The sequence below is a fragment of the Balaenoptera physalus genome (assembly GCF_965194825.1).
Source record: "Balaenoptera physalus genome assembly, chromosome: 14".
NCBI classification, from domain to species: domain Eukaryota; kingdom Metazoa; phylum Chordata; class Mammalia; order Artiodactyla; family Balaenopteridae; genus Balaenoptera; species Balaenoptera physalus.
The window spans coordinates 27,978,527-27,994,297 of record NC_138893.1 but is presented as its reverse complement, the minus strand read 5'-3'; positions in this window follow the sequence as shown (position 1 = coordinate 27,994,297).

Below are 15,771 nucleotides of genomic sequence, written 5' to 3'. Positions count from 1 at the left end.
ACAAAATCGTCTATGCCATATAAAGTCATATGAAGACTATTATGGTAAAGGCATTTTTAAAAAATCAAAGAATTTGAATACAAGACCAGAAGAAAACAGCAAGAATGTTAACTGTCTTTGGGTGATGAGTTTATGTTACTTGAGTCTCCTTTCTGCTTCTCGGTGCTTGCCGGATTTTCTATAGCTAGCATCTACTACCGGTTCTATATAAAAAAATCATAAAGCTTTTTTTTTTCTAAGAGGAAGTGATCTATAGTCACCTCTCTGTCAACAGCCAGCTGAGATTGCTGTTTCTGGTTTTCCTGAAGAGGGGGTTCTGGTGATACCTGCGTGTCCAGGAGGTTTTACCACACCCGGAGGGCTTTGGGGTGTGTGCTACAGAGGAGTGCGGGCCCCAAGCCCCATGGCAGCTGCCCCTTTCTAGTGATCAAGGACTGAGTTAGTTTCCAGATACCAGGGGTCAGTGGAAGAATGGGACCAGAGCCCCTCCCTCTGCTTTTCCTGTTAATGATTCAGGCCCGTACACTGCACTGCCTCCCCCGTTACATTGCCAAGGCATTTTACAATCAATAACTAATTTATTTACGATCCTCTAAGAAATACTTAGGTGCTATTTTCCATCTCATTAAGATGCAGCTTGAGCTTCACCCATGACTGACGTGGGGATTCAGCTCTGGTTGTGGCTCCTGGGATGAAGAGGTCAGGGCGGGAGGATGAGGAGGATTTATAGCTGCTCCTGGTGCAGAGGGGAAAGGAAGGCAGTGGGACGGGAACTCCTAAATGCTGCCCCCGGAGCAAAGCTACTGTGGTTGGAAGGGAGGGACCCTTCTGAGTTCCACCAAGGAAATTTCTCAGTGTACATGGTGTGAATTCACTCTAGGGATTCTAGTACCCGGTGTGTGTAGGAAGGATTTTCCAAGGGTCCTTGGAAGTCCTGTGACAGCCAGAAAGCCCCAATGGTTGTGGTTATTACTGCTAATGTGCCCCCCACATGGACACACCTTCTGGATGGCATGCCCAAGGAAACCGACCTATATTCATATATTTCCTCTAATGTTTCATTTCTAAAGAAAAATCTTGAAGGTTTTATTTAACAATGTCTAAAACGTTGCTGTCATGGGGACCAAAGTCGCTTTGTAAATCACTCATTGAAGCGTTAGTCATTTGAGTTCACAAAGATAGGGTAAAACATTTTATCACGATACCATTTCGTTATAAAAGCACTGGAATCAATCTCCGCCAGAACTTCCAGTGCACGTTTCCTTTGATTTGTTAGCATTTCTGAAATCCAGCAATTAAACTTGCTTAGAAAGGTAGCCAGGCAAATGATGTTCTCAGCCTGGGTCCCCATTTAGGGTCTCCTTAATTCCCACCAATCCTGCACACGAGACTCCAACGGTGCCTACTCTCAGGCCCCAGATGGCGCCAGGTGCCATGCCCTCTGAATGTCTTGGTCTCTCTCTTCCCCAACTCACTGGCTCTCCCCAGGCTTCCAGGCAAACCCACCACATCATCACCCCTCTCCTGGCGCTATGGGGTGGGGGAAAGGGGGCGTCCCCACGCCAGTTTCAGGGAAGAGGAGAGGAAGGGAAGGACAATGGAAATAGACTGTGAGATCATCAGGTCGGGGCATGAAAGGTAGGAGGGAGAGAATGTGAGATCGTTCCAGAAACGCAGAAGGGGGTCACTTTGGAACACCCTTGAATGCAATGCCAACGCAGTTGTCATTCATTCTGCAGGTAAAAGGGAGCCATTGATGGTTTCCAAGCACAGGAGTGAGGTGATCAAAGATGTGGTGTTGGAAGATCCTGCAAGAAAATTATAGCTGGATAAAACCACCCCACCCTCCAGCTGGTAGTCAAACAGCCCCGTTTGAGACCCGTCCTCATTCCTTCCATTCTCTTTCTATTCATGAAGTCTTCTTTCTACCCTTTGCTGTGGCTTCTCTGTCCTCACGCGTCTCACTTTCCCGCTGGTCTGGCAGCATCTTGCAGGCAGGTTTGTGTCTGGTGTACCGCCCCGAACAGCGTGTATGGCAGTAATCCGAGCCACCCATGCTGCCTGTCTTGCTGCCTGATTTCAAACCTGCCTTATTTCGAAAGAGATTTAGGGCAAATTGTGGGTGACTAAGAAATTAGATGGATGTGTGGATGAATGAAGGAACGAATGAGTGCTTGAGGGAATGCCAGCTTTCATAGTCCCAGAGGCCCCTGCCTCTCCTGCAGCCCACTCTGCCCAGAGCTGGCAGTGCCTCTGGAAACCTCTGGGCGTGAAAGCCTGAATGAGGGGGGAGACTCCCAGACTCCTGTTCACTTGTCAGCTGGCACCAAGCGGCCCTGCCTCACATATCCAGGTTCCGGGTACCCCCACTGATCTCTGGACACCCTCTTCATCCTTCTCACCACCTTCGTAAAGGATAGAGACTTTCTTCATTGCTAGCTTTGCGAAGATCATTAGAGCAGAAGGGTTACGCCCTGGTCACGCCAAACCACACATCCTCGGCCTCTCCTTTAGAAAAACAGAAACCCTCCTTGTTTAGGGTGATTAAACTGTGGTCTGCCGAGATGCACGGTTCTCTTCCAGCTAAACCTCCATATCACGACCTACCCCAGATCCAGTACCTGGGGAGTTCTGTTCTACCTACTGTACCTTTTCCAATTGTACTAGACCCCTGGGGAAGAGAGCATTTTTAAAGATGCCACCTCTGTACTAATATTATTGAAGAAACTGGGCTGAGAAGAAATATGATGTGTTTTAGAAACATAAGTAAATACTGGGCCTCCAGGTTATGTATATATTTTAAAATAGCCTGTACCCCAGGATCTTTATTTATGATATTGAAAAGAAACTGTTTGGAAAGCTTTAATAACTTTAACTACAGCATAAAGGAAGGTAATATGTAGCATGATTAGCTTGCCATTATGTTATTTGTGCTGTATAGATACAAAAGTTCAGAATCAGATATTTTATGGGAAATCATTACAATTCTGAAAATGTGACTGAACTTTTCCTAAATATATCAAAAAAGGAACAGCTTGTGAGCATATATAATTGAAAACAAAGTTTATGAGGCGGTAGATGTCTCAACAAACGTCAACAGAAATTTAACAGAACTACGTAAAATTTTGTGTTTTGTCTGTTACACTCAGACGTTCCCCTGTGTGTATCCACTGTTCCTGTAGTGGGTGGTGCTCAGCCCTTTCACAGATGGGTATAGTGATTTGATGAGGAGGTCTATGGGGTTTGAGACTGATGGGGTGGCCATGTACAGCCATGCAGGTTGTGCACTGAACAACTGCAGGGCACCCCTTTGCCATAGAGAGTGATGTGAAAGGCCCCTGCTGGAGTTCACAGTACAAGACCTGCACAGCAGTAAGGAGTTCTTCTTGAGCCATCACATTGATGGGGAAGCAGAATCCACCTGTAATCCCCCAAATAATACAGCTGAGAAGGAAAACCCAAAGCCTTGTGCACTGTTGATGGGAAAGCAGATTGGTGCAGCCACTATGTAAAACAGTACGGAGGTTCCTCAAAAAATTAAAAATAGAACTACCACATGATCCAGCAATATCGCTTCTGGGTCCATATCCAAAGGAAAAAAGTTACTATCTTGAAGAAATATCTGCCACTGCAGCATTAGTTTCAATAGCCAAGACATAGAAACAGCCTACGTGTCCATCAACGGGTGAATTGATAAAGAAAATGTGGTGTATATACACAATGAAATATTATTCCACCATAAAAAAAGAATAAAATCTTGCCATTTGTGAAAAAATAGATGGGCCTTGAAGGCATTATGTTAAGTGAAGTAAGTCAGACAAAGATAAATACCATATGATCTCATTTATATGTGGAATCTTTAAAAAAAAAAAAAAAAAGCTTATAGATATAGAGAAAAGATTCGTGGTTGCCAGAAGTAGAGGGTAGGGGGGAGGGGTGAAATGGGTAAAGGGAGTCAAAAGGTACAAAATTTCAGGTATTAAAAAAAAAAGCATTCCTAGCAATCATAACTACCTTCAATTCATTCATTCACTCATTCATCCATTCAGCTCTTGAAGTTGTGAATTCCCCCCTAGAACCATCACAGGGGCTGCCAGTGGATTCCTACATCAGGGAGAGAACTCAACTGCTGGGTGTACTCTCACCTGGGATCCATGATCTCACCAGCAAGCCAGATGCTTTTCCTCCCATATTCCTGCTCCTGGGTGCATCTTTCTTTGACCCCAGTGTATGTGGGTTGGAACCCGTGCTGCCTTCTGGCTAACGACAGGGATGGTTGCTTTTGCCCGTTTTGGATTTGCATCTGAGAAAAGGTTCAGCCACATCCTCCTCTGTCTTACATGATCGGTTCCTAATGCTACCTGGCAGAACGTTAAATGGTTTCTCAAAAGCTGCTCAGGCTAATGACCTACAACTACTCCATGAAACGTGCTCTCATTTTAGGTCCAGCAAAAACAATTCCATGCCAACAAATGATTTAGAACTGACAAAAAATATCTCACAAATAAAATAGGCACAGAAAAGCAGTGAGTTGGCATCTGTTATGACTTTTGAAAATGTCCAGATGGGTATGGATAGATTGCGGGGCTACCAACCCTTCCTAGAGGCAGAAACGGTGAGTTACCTGGTTCTGGCCTCGCCTCTCTTGTGGGTGAGTCATGAGGTCTGCAACGTGTTGGGATATCCAGCTCTAGTTTCCTCGTCTGGAGCTGCTCTTGTGGAGGTAAACATGTTGATGAACAGCTTGCTATGTGCACCAGCTGTTGTTTTTATCCTGCTGGCTTCCCATCCCCTGGATCTGGATCTGGAATATACTTCCCTAATTGCAGGGGAGGGAACTCAACCAAGGTGGCAATCCCCTGTCCTCTGTCCACTGTGATTGGTCCAGGGGTGGGTGTGTGTAACCCAAGGTGGGCCAATCAGTGTTTTACCTGTAGGTTTTACCTTCAGTGTTTTACCTGAAGGTACTGGGGAAAGGTCTTGGTTTCCTTGCTGGAGGCAAGCTGGCCAAATGGGAGTCCATGACTGCCTGAAGCCATGTCTCCACTACCTGGAGAAAGCTGATTGTATAAAAATCCCCCAAACTGTGAGAGGCTGAAAGGACAGCGAGAAAACACTTGAGGCCCTCAAGTCAGCCCAGAAGATGGCCCTCACCCCGCTATTTCCCCTTGGGTTTTGTGAGTCGATGGAATACTTTTTTCCCCCCTTAAGCTAATTTGAGTTCAGTTTCTGTCATTTGCAACCCAAACGTTCTGGTGAATATGGAATAGAAATGAGGTCCCGAGGATGTGGGAGCTAGCAAGAGCCAAGGGCACAGAAGACAGGGCACAAGCTGTTCTGCATTAGGAGTATCTTTTAGCAAGATCTATTCACACCTCAGGGGAGAGAAGAGAGAAAGGGGAAGAGAGAGGGAGCGGAAGATTGGAGCCAGGAAGCTGGCAGAAGGCAGGGCACCGCCTGGCTGAATCTGCGGAGGCTCTAACGTGCCCTTAAGAGCAGCAGTACATAATGTGGGGTTTTTGAACGCTTGCTGCACAAAGGCACTACTCCTTAGGACCGTAAATTTCAGGAAGAGTTCTTCCACGTGGAAGCAGCCTATATTCATGGCAGCTGGAAGGGAGGTGTAGGGTCGGAGGTGGGCTCACCGTGATGCAGACATAAGGAATAATCACAAGAGGCAGAGCACAGAAGGAGAATCTTCCAAGCAGGAAATCAAGAATTCTGGTCTGATCCTCTCATGGGAAGCTAAGCCATGGGCTGTTTGCAGTCACTGGCAGATAGTCTTTTTGGTTTCCAGAGGCCCAGAATGGGTAGTTGAGTCACTGTTATCCTAGATGGCATGGGACCTGGAGATCCCAGAAGACACCTGGTCACAAAGGAACAGGCCTTGTTATCAGAGGAGACATTAAAACGTGGACCAGGTAAGCTCTTTAAGTGTTATGGTTTATTCTGCTCTAAGGAAGTGTGTGTGTACGCAAGTCACTAAAATGTTCTCCTTTGATGGAATCGCGTTGCACAGATGATCCAGGACCCACACATGAGCATCCGTTCACAACAGTTAAGCCAGGCCCTTTCGCATTTTGCATGGGGCATTTTGTAAACAAAGGACACTCCGCAACAGAGGAAGGTTTCCCCACGTCTTCAGGGGAGCCCAGCAGGATCCAGAATCAAACAGAAATTGCGGACAGGACAGCATCAGTAAGCCAACACAATTCTTGCACCTAAATTGCAGAATGGAAAAAAGCAGCTTTCAGAATGAAATTGATCTGGGCAAAAATTGCCGAGAACACCGTTGTAAGGAACAAGCTACCTTTTTTTTTACCGTCTAAGCTTATTCTGAAATGACTTTACCATTAGATTTTAACAAGAAGATTTAATGGGCGAGAAGCTAAACTTCCATTAAGTCGTTTCAAACACCCCCGATTCGTATTTACTAATAATGATGATTTCCAAACGCTCATTCCTGCAACTCAGAACGGGCGGCCCAGCAGGCAGATGCCGTGCATGGAGTAATCTGCATGGATAATTGCCTGTCAGCATGGCCTATTAAAGGGAAACAGCAAGGTTACAAGATAATGCTTTGGTCTGCTGTCTAATTTGAAGACACAAAGCGGAAAACTAGACTGGAGGAAAAAGCTTTTAGACTTTTCGAGTTTACATGAAATTTGGCAATCTTAACCCTTAGGGTGGGGCTTGGAGGGATCAACAGAGGCCCTGAAAACGTGCACCAGATTTTTTTGCACGTCTGTATTATGTGCCTTTTTCTAGGAAGAGGATCCGTAGAGGGGATACGACCCCCCAAACTTTTAAGAATCACTGAATACACGTACTTTTACCAGTGCTGCCCAATAGAACTTTCTGGAATGATGGAACTATTTTATATCTGCATTATCCAAAATGTTAGCCATTAGCCACTCATGGCTACCGAGTGCATGAAATGTAGTTAGTGCAACTGACAAACTGAATTTTTAATTTTATTTAATTTTAATTAATTTAAATTTAAATTTGAAGAAGCAAAATTATGGGGATTAAAAAACAGATCAGTGGTTACCAGGGGCTAGGGGTTGGGAGAAGGCTGACCACAAAGGAGCAGCCTGATGGAATAATTTGGAGTGATGGAACTCTTCTGCATTTTGATTGGGGTGGCAGTACTTGACTCTATGCATTTGTCAAAGCTCATGGAACCCTACATCAAAAATAATGATTTATTGGGAATCCCCTGGCGGTTAGGACTTCGTGCTTCCACTGCAGGGGGCACGGGTTTGATCCCTGTTCGGGGAACTAAGATCCGGCATATATATATATATATGTGTATATATATATATATATATATATATATATATATATATATATATATATATATATATATATATATAGTGATTTATTATATGCAGATTGAAAATGAAATTTTAAAAGATGTAATTGCATACATGTGGCTCGTGGCTACCATATTGGTTGTGCAGCTCTAGACCATCACTTTAAAAGACCTACCGGTGTAGGTATCACAAATGATGTAACTGGACTTTCCTGACTGACAGAACAGGCACAGTGACCTGAACGTACAGCCTTAGCCTTGGTAAGTTCCACTGACAATAGACATCTTACTCAGAAGCAATCTCAAACTCACATGCTCACGGAAACCCTTTTAAACACAACTCCAGTTTTTTCCCTTGTGACCGTTTATCAGTTTCCTAAGGCTGCCCTAACAAAGTACAGCAAACTGGTAGCTTAGAAGAGTAGAAATTGATTCTCTCCGGCAGACCAGAAGTCTGAAATCCAGGAGTTGGCAAGACTGGTGTCTTCTTGACTGCTCAGAGGGAGAGTCTAGTCTATGTCTCCCTTCTAGCTTCTGGGGGCTTCTGGACATCCTCACACTCCTTGGTTTGTGGCAGCATCACTCCCATCTCCATCTCCACCTTCCACCTTCACAGAGCATTCTCCCATCTGCGTCTCTCTGAGTCTCTGTGCACAAATTTCCCTCTTCTCATACGGACACTAGAAATTGGATTTGGCCCACCCTAACCCAGTATGACCTCATCTTAATGTAATCACATCTGCACAGATCCTATTTCCCAAAAAGGTCATATTCACAGGTACCAGGACTTGAATGTATCTTTTCAGGGGACACAATTCAACCCATAAAAGACTACAGTCATTGTTGGCACAGAATCCCTTTCCCAGTATAGAGCATTCCAGACCAAGTATGGCTTCACCTTGGACTTAGCTTTAATTTCATTTGTGTGTGTGTGTTCATATGTGTGTATGCATCTGTGTGTGTGTGTTTTCCATTTCAGCATTTTTACCATGACATGAGTGTCCTCTCCGTGGCAAAGGGAGTGGTGCCTGGCCAGTGCCCTCCTTTACCGGGCCCTTGCCACTCAGGAAAAACTTCCCTTCATTAACTGAAGGGCAGGCCCTGAGGCAGAGATGTGGCCTCTCCCAGATCAGTGGCCCTTTAGCTGGTTGGCAGAACTCTGGGCACAGGGGCAGGGAGGCCATAGGACAAGAGGAACTGGGTTTGATGCTGAAGCCTCTTATTACAGGTGACACAGAAGGACTTACTTTACTTTTTTTTTTTTTTTTTTGACGGCACAATGTGGCGTGCGGGATCTTAATCCCCCGACCAGGGATCGAACCCACAACCTCAGCAGTGAAGGCGTGAAGTCTTAACCACTGGACCACCAGGGAAATCCCAGTTACTTCACTCTTTGAGCCTTAATTTCCTCACTAGTCAAGTGTGACTGTCGTGCTTACTTCTTGGGTTGTTTTGATCATGAAATAATAGATCTATCGAGTACTTAGCTAATCGATAAGTGTTGTTTTCCAAGTCCTTCCCTTTCTGACTATTTTCCTTTCATTTCTCCACACACATAGAGCCTTATACTATAAAAATAATTTCTATTTAATATAAAAATGCAGAAAAATGTAAAAAGTAAATGAAAATATTTGTAATTCCCTCACCCAGGGATAATCGTTATTTAAATTTTTATGTATTTCCTGACCAACTTTTTTAATGCATATATTTAATGCACTATCTCTGCAAAATTGGTTTCATTCTGTGCATATTTGTTTGGAACAGCTCTCACTTAACAAGATAGTACATTTTCATATTTAATTAAACGGTCCTCTAAAACACGGTTTATAATGGCTGCAGAGTAATCCATCATGGATATAACATATTTCTTCCGTTAATAACCTTTTGTCAGCCCTTTTGGCTGTTCCCAATTTTTTACCTTTTTAAACAATATTGCTAGAAACGTTCTTATGTATAAAACATTGTGCATCTCTCCAATTATTCCCTTTAGAAAAGTTATCAGGGGAGAATTTCCTGGCAGCCCAGTGGTTAGGACTCAGTGCTTTCACTGCCATGGGCCCAGGTTCAATCCCTGGTCAGGGAACTAAGATCCCACACACTACACGGCGTGGCAAATTCACTCTCTAAAGGACCATTTCATAACTTCTCCTTCTTGCTTCCATCTTTCCTTCTTCCTCTTCATCTCAGCTGATAACCTTCCCTCTTGATTTCACTGAGAAGACAGAAGCCATCAAAGAGAATTTCTTATCTTCCCTTGACCAAGTCCAGCCACCTACCTGCTCCTGGACCATCACACTATCTGGCCTCCCTCCTGTACAGATGATGTTCAGCCGCTCCATCCATTTGGGTCCTGGGTCCTGGCTCCTGGGTCCCGGCCTCTCTTGCTGACTCAAGGATGACGCTCCTAGAACCCTCCCCTTCCTCTCCTGCATCTTCAGAGAGCTTTACCGCAACTGGATCGTCCCCAACACTTTGCAAACACACATGGATTTATTGCCTGTATTTGTTTTCCATGACTACTATCACAAATGACCGCAAACTTAGTGGCTTCAAGCAACATGAATTTATAATCTTACAGTTCTGGAGGTCAGAAGTCCAAAATGGGTTTTGCTGGGCTAAAATCAAGGTGTCAGCAGGGTTGGGTTCCTTCTGGAGGCTCTAGGGGAGAATCCACTTCCTTCCCTTTTCCAGCCTCTCGCTTATAAAGACCGTGTGATTACACTGCCATCTAGATAATCCAGGATACTATGCCCATCTCAAAACCCTTAATCACATCTTCAGTGGCACCTTTTGTCGAGTTAGGTAACATGCTCACAGGCTCCGGGGGTTCTACCATGGACATCTTTAGGAGATGGTTATCCTGCCAACCACATCTTCCATCTTTTCTCTCAGAAACCACTCCAGCTGGACCTTTGTCTCACCAGCATCCTGCTTCTGCCAAGTCCCCCATGATCTCCTCGACACCGCATCTGTGGTCAGGTCTCAGCGCTGCGGTGCCCTGGTGTCTTTGCTACATTTGACCACAGATCATTATTTCCTTCATCCTTTTAGGATGCCAGAATTTCTTGGTTTTCCCCTTATTTCATTGGCTCCTCCTCCTCCATCTCTGACTAAATCCTGCCCCTCCCCTTGACCACTGTGTAACCCTAGGACTCACTTCTTTATCTGCACTGACTCCCTGGGTGACCTCCTTTGGTCCTACGGCATAAAACATTACATGTACTGATGAAACCCAAATCTACGTTCCCAGTCCCAACCTCTCCTCTGAGCTTCCAGACCCAGACCACTCCTCTTGGATTCTCACAGGTCTCTCCCACTTGGCGTGTGTGCAAGGCTGAGCTCAAGGTCCCTCCACCTCCACCTGTATTCCCATCTCAGCAAATGACGCAGGACACCAAGATGCTCAGACAAAAAGCATGAATTCATCTTGGTTCTGCTCTTTCCCTCAAAACCAGCATCTGATGCATCAGCAAGTCTTGAAGGTGCCACCTTTACCACACATCCCTGGATGACCGTGCATCCCGGCAATACCCCTTGCACTGTCCCCTCTCTGCTGGGTCACTGCAGGGACCTCCAAGGTACCTGAATGACCAGTCTCCCTGCTTCTAGTCCTGACTTATAGTCTGTTTTCCATGCAGAAGCTGGCACAGTCTTTAAAATGTACATCAAATCCTGTCATTCTTGGGCTCAGATCCTCCAATCAGAGTATATACAAGATGAGGATGGTAACCATGGCACAAGGATCTCAGACACATAACAAGAGGATTAAGGACTTTGCTGATGACCAATGAACAGGTAGAAGAGTCAGGGCATCATAAGTCCTGTTGAATGTTGGCGGTATTGCAGGAAGTAAGCTAGAAAATGGGCAGCAATAGAGTGCGATCAAGACTTAGAAGAGCTGTGCATCAGAAATAAGAATTTATGATAAGCAGTGTACCCATTGGTAAAATTAACAGAAACGTGACAGACTGGGAGATGTTTGCAAATCTACAACTGACCAGGGATTTAAAAACAAAACAAACAAAAAAAGATTTCAAAGAACTCCAAGGATTGGGCCAGGCAGAAGCTCTGAAACCTGGCTGTGCATTAGAAGCAGCTCAAAAGGATTTTGACAATATTGCTGCCTGGGCCTTCCCCAGACGACATCAATCAGAACCTCTGGACATGAGGTCCCAGCACTAGTACGTTTTAAAAGCTCTCCACACAATTCTGCTTTGAGGACTGAGAACCACTGTGAAGGGTATGAACATGGGAGTATGGAGATAAGGTGAGAAGAAGGAAAAGGAAGGCTGAAAATGAGAAGATGAAGCAGCTGAGAGGCCAGGGTGTCTGATGGTCATTTATGTGGATGCTGAAGTCTCCATGAGCTGCAGAGCAGAGAAATCCAGCTCTGATTAGAGACGCTTTCTTGGACTGACCTTCTGGGCATCTTGTTGAGATAAGACGGGCAATGTGTGGTGGGAGCTGGGAATGAGGTCTTCCCAGGGCACATGGGCCTCTAAAGATCTCCCTCAGTTTCTTCCAAGAGCAGTGCTGAGGCCCAGGAGTGGGGTGATCCAAGTAGGAACACTCTAAGCTCAGGGGACCTCTTTTGTGTCCATGGCAGACAGAATAATGCCCACCTGGAATGAGCTGAATGGTGTCCCCCCAAATCCATGTCCACCCTAAGAGTCAGAATGAGATTTTATTTGGAAATAGGGTCTTTGCAGATGGAATTACATTAAAATGAGATCACACTGGATTAGGATGGTCCCTAAATCCAATGATTGGTGTCCTTATAAGAAGAAAGGACACAGAGATACACAGGAAAGAGAGGGGTCATGTAAAGACACCGGCAGAGATGGAGATGACACAGCTACAAGGGAAGGAACGCCAAGAATTGCCAGAGCCCCCAAAAGCTGGAAGAAGCAAAGAAGGATTCTTCCCTAGAACCCTCAGAGGGAGCAGAGCCATCAGGGCAACTTCTAGTCTCCAGAACTGAGAGAGAATAAAATTCTGTTGCTTTAAGCCACCCGGTTTACGGTACTTTGCCATAGCAGTCCTAGGAAATTAACATACCCAAAGATGTTCACATCCTACTTCCCAGATCCTATAAGTGCATTATATTATATGGCAAGGGGGAATTAAGCTTGCTAATCAGCTGCCTTTAAAATAGGGAGATTCTCCTGGATTATCCAGGTAGGCCCACTGTAGTCACAAGTGTCCTTAGAAGTGAAGAGGAAGGCGGAAGAGTCAGTGTCCGAGGGATATGATGTTGGGATGCGATGTTGGAAAGACTCAGGACCCAGCGGGTCATCGCCAACTTCCAAGATGGAGGAAGAGGCTACGAGCCAAGAAATGGGCAGCCTCTAGAAGCTGAAAAAGGCAAGAACACCAATTCTCTCCCTAGGGCTTCAGGAAGGAACACAGCCTTGCTGACTGACACCTTGGTTTTAACCCAGGGAGACTCACTTAGGACCTCGGACGCCAGAACTGGAAGGTAGTAACTTTGCGTTGTTTCATCCCACTGACTTTGCAGTAATTTGTTACAGCAGCAACAGGAAACTAATACAATAGCAAAAAATAATTTTTACCTTTTTCTATACATTCTTCCCCAGTCAGTTTTAACTTTGCTATTTTTTATATAAGAAATTAAAAATTTTTATGGAGCAAATTCTCTTGTATAATTTCCTTTATGTTTTTATCTTTTTGTACAGTACTTAGAGCTCCTCTCCATAGAGATGGGATACGTACTCCTTTTATCCTCTTACAGCTTTTCATGATTTGAGTTTTTATATTTAATTTTATAATCCAGTAGCTTTTAACCAATTTTTTCTGGTTGCAGATACTTTGAGAATCTGATGAAAGCTATAGATGCCAAAGAACACAAACATATACACGCAAAAATTTGCAATGATTAAGAACGTTCTCAATCTTGCTGCAGTTTCTTTTGGTTTACAGCATGAAGCAGAGGGCTTATTTCAAAAAGGCTTTCTTGTCCCACTAACATGTCCCATAAACAAAAGTTTCAAATATCAAACAAAAGGCTTTTATTCCCTCAGGCCAAAGTTTTCACCTCTAGAAAAAGAAGGTAAAAAAATTTCTTTTAAAAGTGAAACTAGGGTGCTTCCCTGGTGGCGCAGTGGTTAAGAATCCGCCTGCCAATGCAGAGGACACGTGTTCGAGCCCTGGTCCGGGAGGATCCCACATGCCCGGAGCAACTAAGCCTGTGTGCCACAACTACTGAGCCTGTGCTCTAGAGCCCGTGAGCCACAGTCACTGAGCCCACGTGCCACAGCTACTGAACTCGCATACTCTGGAGCCCATGTGCCACAACTAGAGAGAAGCCCATGTGCCGCAACAAAGATCCCTCATGCCACAACTAAGACCTGATGCAGCCAAATGAATAAATAAATAAATATATAAATATTTTTAAAAAAATGAACCTAAGTATATACCCAAAACAACTGAAAGCAGGGACTCAGATACACGTGCAGCAATGTTCAAAGCAGCATCATTCATGAGCGCCAAAATGTGGGAATATCTGAAATGTCCACTGATGGATGAATGGACAAACAAAATGTGGTCTCTCCATACAATATCATTCAGCCTTAAAAAGGAATGAAATTCTGACACGTGTTGCAACATAGATGAACCTTAAAAACATTAACATTAAAAACATTACCTTAAAATAAGCCAGACACAGAAGAACAAATATTGTATGATCCCCCTTATATGAGGTGCCTAATACAGGCAAATTTATAGAGACAGAAAATAGAGTAGAGGTTCTCAGGGCCTGGGGGAAAGATGGAATGGAGAGTTAGTGTTTGATGAGTACAGTTTTAATTTGGGATGATGAAAAAATTCTGGTTGTGGATAGCAGTGATGGTTGCACAACAACATAAATGTGCTTAAAGCAGCACTGAGGGGTACACTTAAAATAGTTAAAGGGAAAAAAAATAGTTAAAGGAGGATTATATGTTGTGGATATTTTACCACCATCAAAAAAAAAAAAAATTATCACTCCTCCCCAGGGACTGTCCGGGGGAACCCCAGGTGCAGAGTCTAGGAAAGACCTAGAATAACAGTCAACATTAAAATGGGATGTAAAAAAAAGAGAGAGAACAAAATCAATGGGACTAAAAATAACTTTTTGGAAACAAAAACGAAAAATGATCTGACTGAAGCTGTAGATGCTAAGGGCTACTCGTTTGTTGATTTCTTCATTCATTTAACGACTGTTTACTAAGGACCTACCATGTGTCAGGATAGCGTGAGATGCAATGGGCAGAACACATGCACAAGACCTGTTTCCTCTCATCCCCGGGCTTCGAGTCCAGAGGCTGGACGTGGGGTTGTGCCACCGGGGGCCCCTTCAGAACTGAGCCGCTCTTTCTCCCACCTTCTGGGAGCGCTGGCAGAGGAGGCTGTTCAGCTGAGTCTCCCTCCAAGCCTCACAAAGGCCGTGGCCAAGCCCAAGGTCATGCATCCCACCCGGGGGCAGCCCACAGTGACCAGTCCATGATGCGGTATGAAGGCCTGGCCAAGGAGGTCATCCCCAAGAAGGCACTCCAACTCCAGGGCCCCCAGGGGATGAGCCGAGGCCTGAGTTGAACTGCATCACACTCACCTTCTCCCTTCACCCGATCTTGCTTTCCCACCCCTCACCCCCTGCTCCCCATGGGGCTGATCTGAAGGATTCTTCCCAGTTCCTTCCTGCACACAGACCTGCTTCACAGAATCTGATTCTTGGGTAACTCGACCTAAGACAAAGGGACAGCAACACAAGTTCATAAACAATGATAAGACAACTCTGAGTGATCCCCAGCAGAAGGAGGGAGAAACTGTCTTCCTGGGTGGCCTTGTTTTCTGGGGGCCAGGCAGATTTTATCTGAAACATGAAGAACAGAAAAGACTTCTAGTGGCCACAGGCGGGAGGGCATTGAACCAGAAGGGGCAGGCCTGACACAGACGAGAAGCCGGGGGCAGGGCCTGGGGTGTCCCAAAGACAGTGGGGAACGTGCTAAAGACATTATCCTGCGAGTAAGTCAAGTGGGATGTTAGGACCTGAGGAAAACCAGGAACTTTGGAGAGAAGAGCTGGGAAAGATTATGTGTATCCAGCGTGGAGGTCTGAGAGGTGGAGAAAATTACCTGATGATAAATTGTTAAACTGTTAAAGACACAGCAACATCTTACCCTAAATGCTCTCTTTTATAAGCTCCATATGGGTACATGCGGTGACCTGCAGGAAAAAATGGCAAGGCATTATATCTAACATCCCTTTTCACAGATGATGATTCAGACAAAGACGTGGAGTGAGGTTAAGCCACTTGTCTAAGGTCAACCATTTGGAGATTTATATTCCTGCAGGGCAAGAGGGGCGTATAGCAGCATATTTAACAGTAACATTGATAGAATTCATAAGTACATAAGAGGATTTTTTTACGAATTTTTAAGAGTTATCCAAATCCTTCA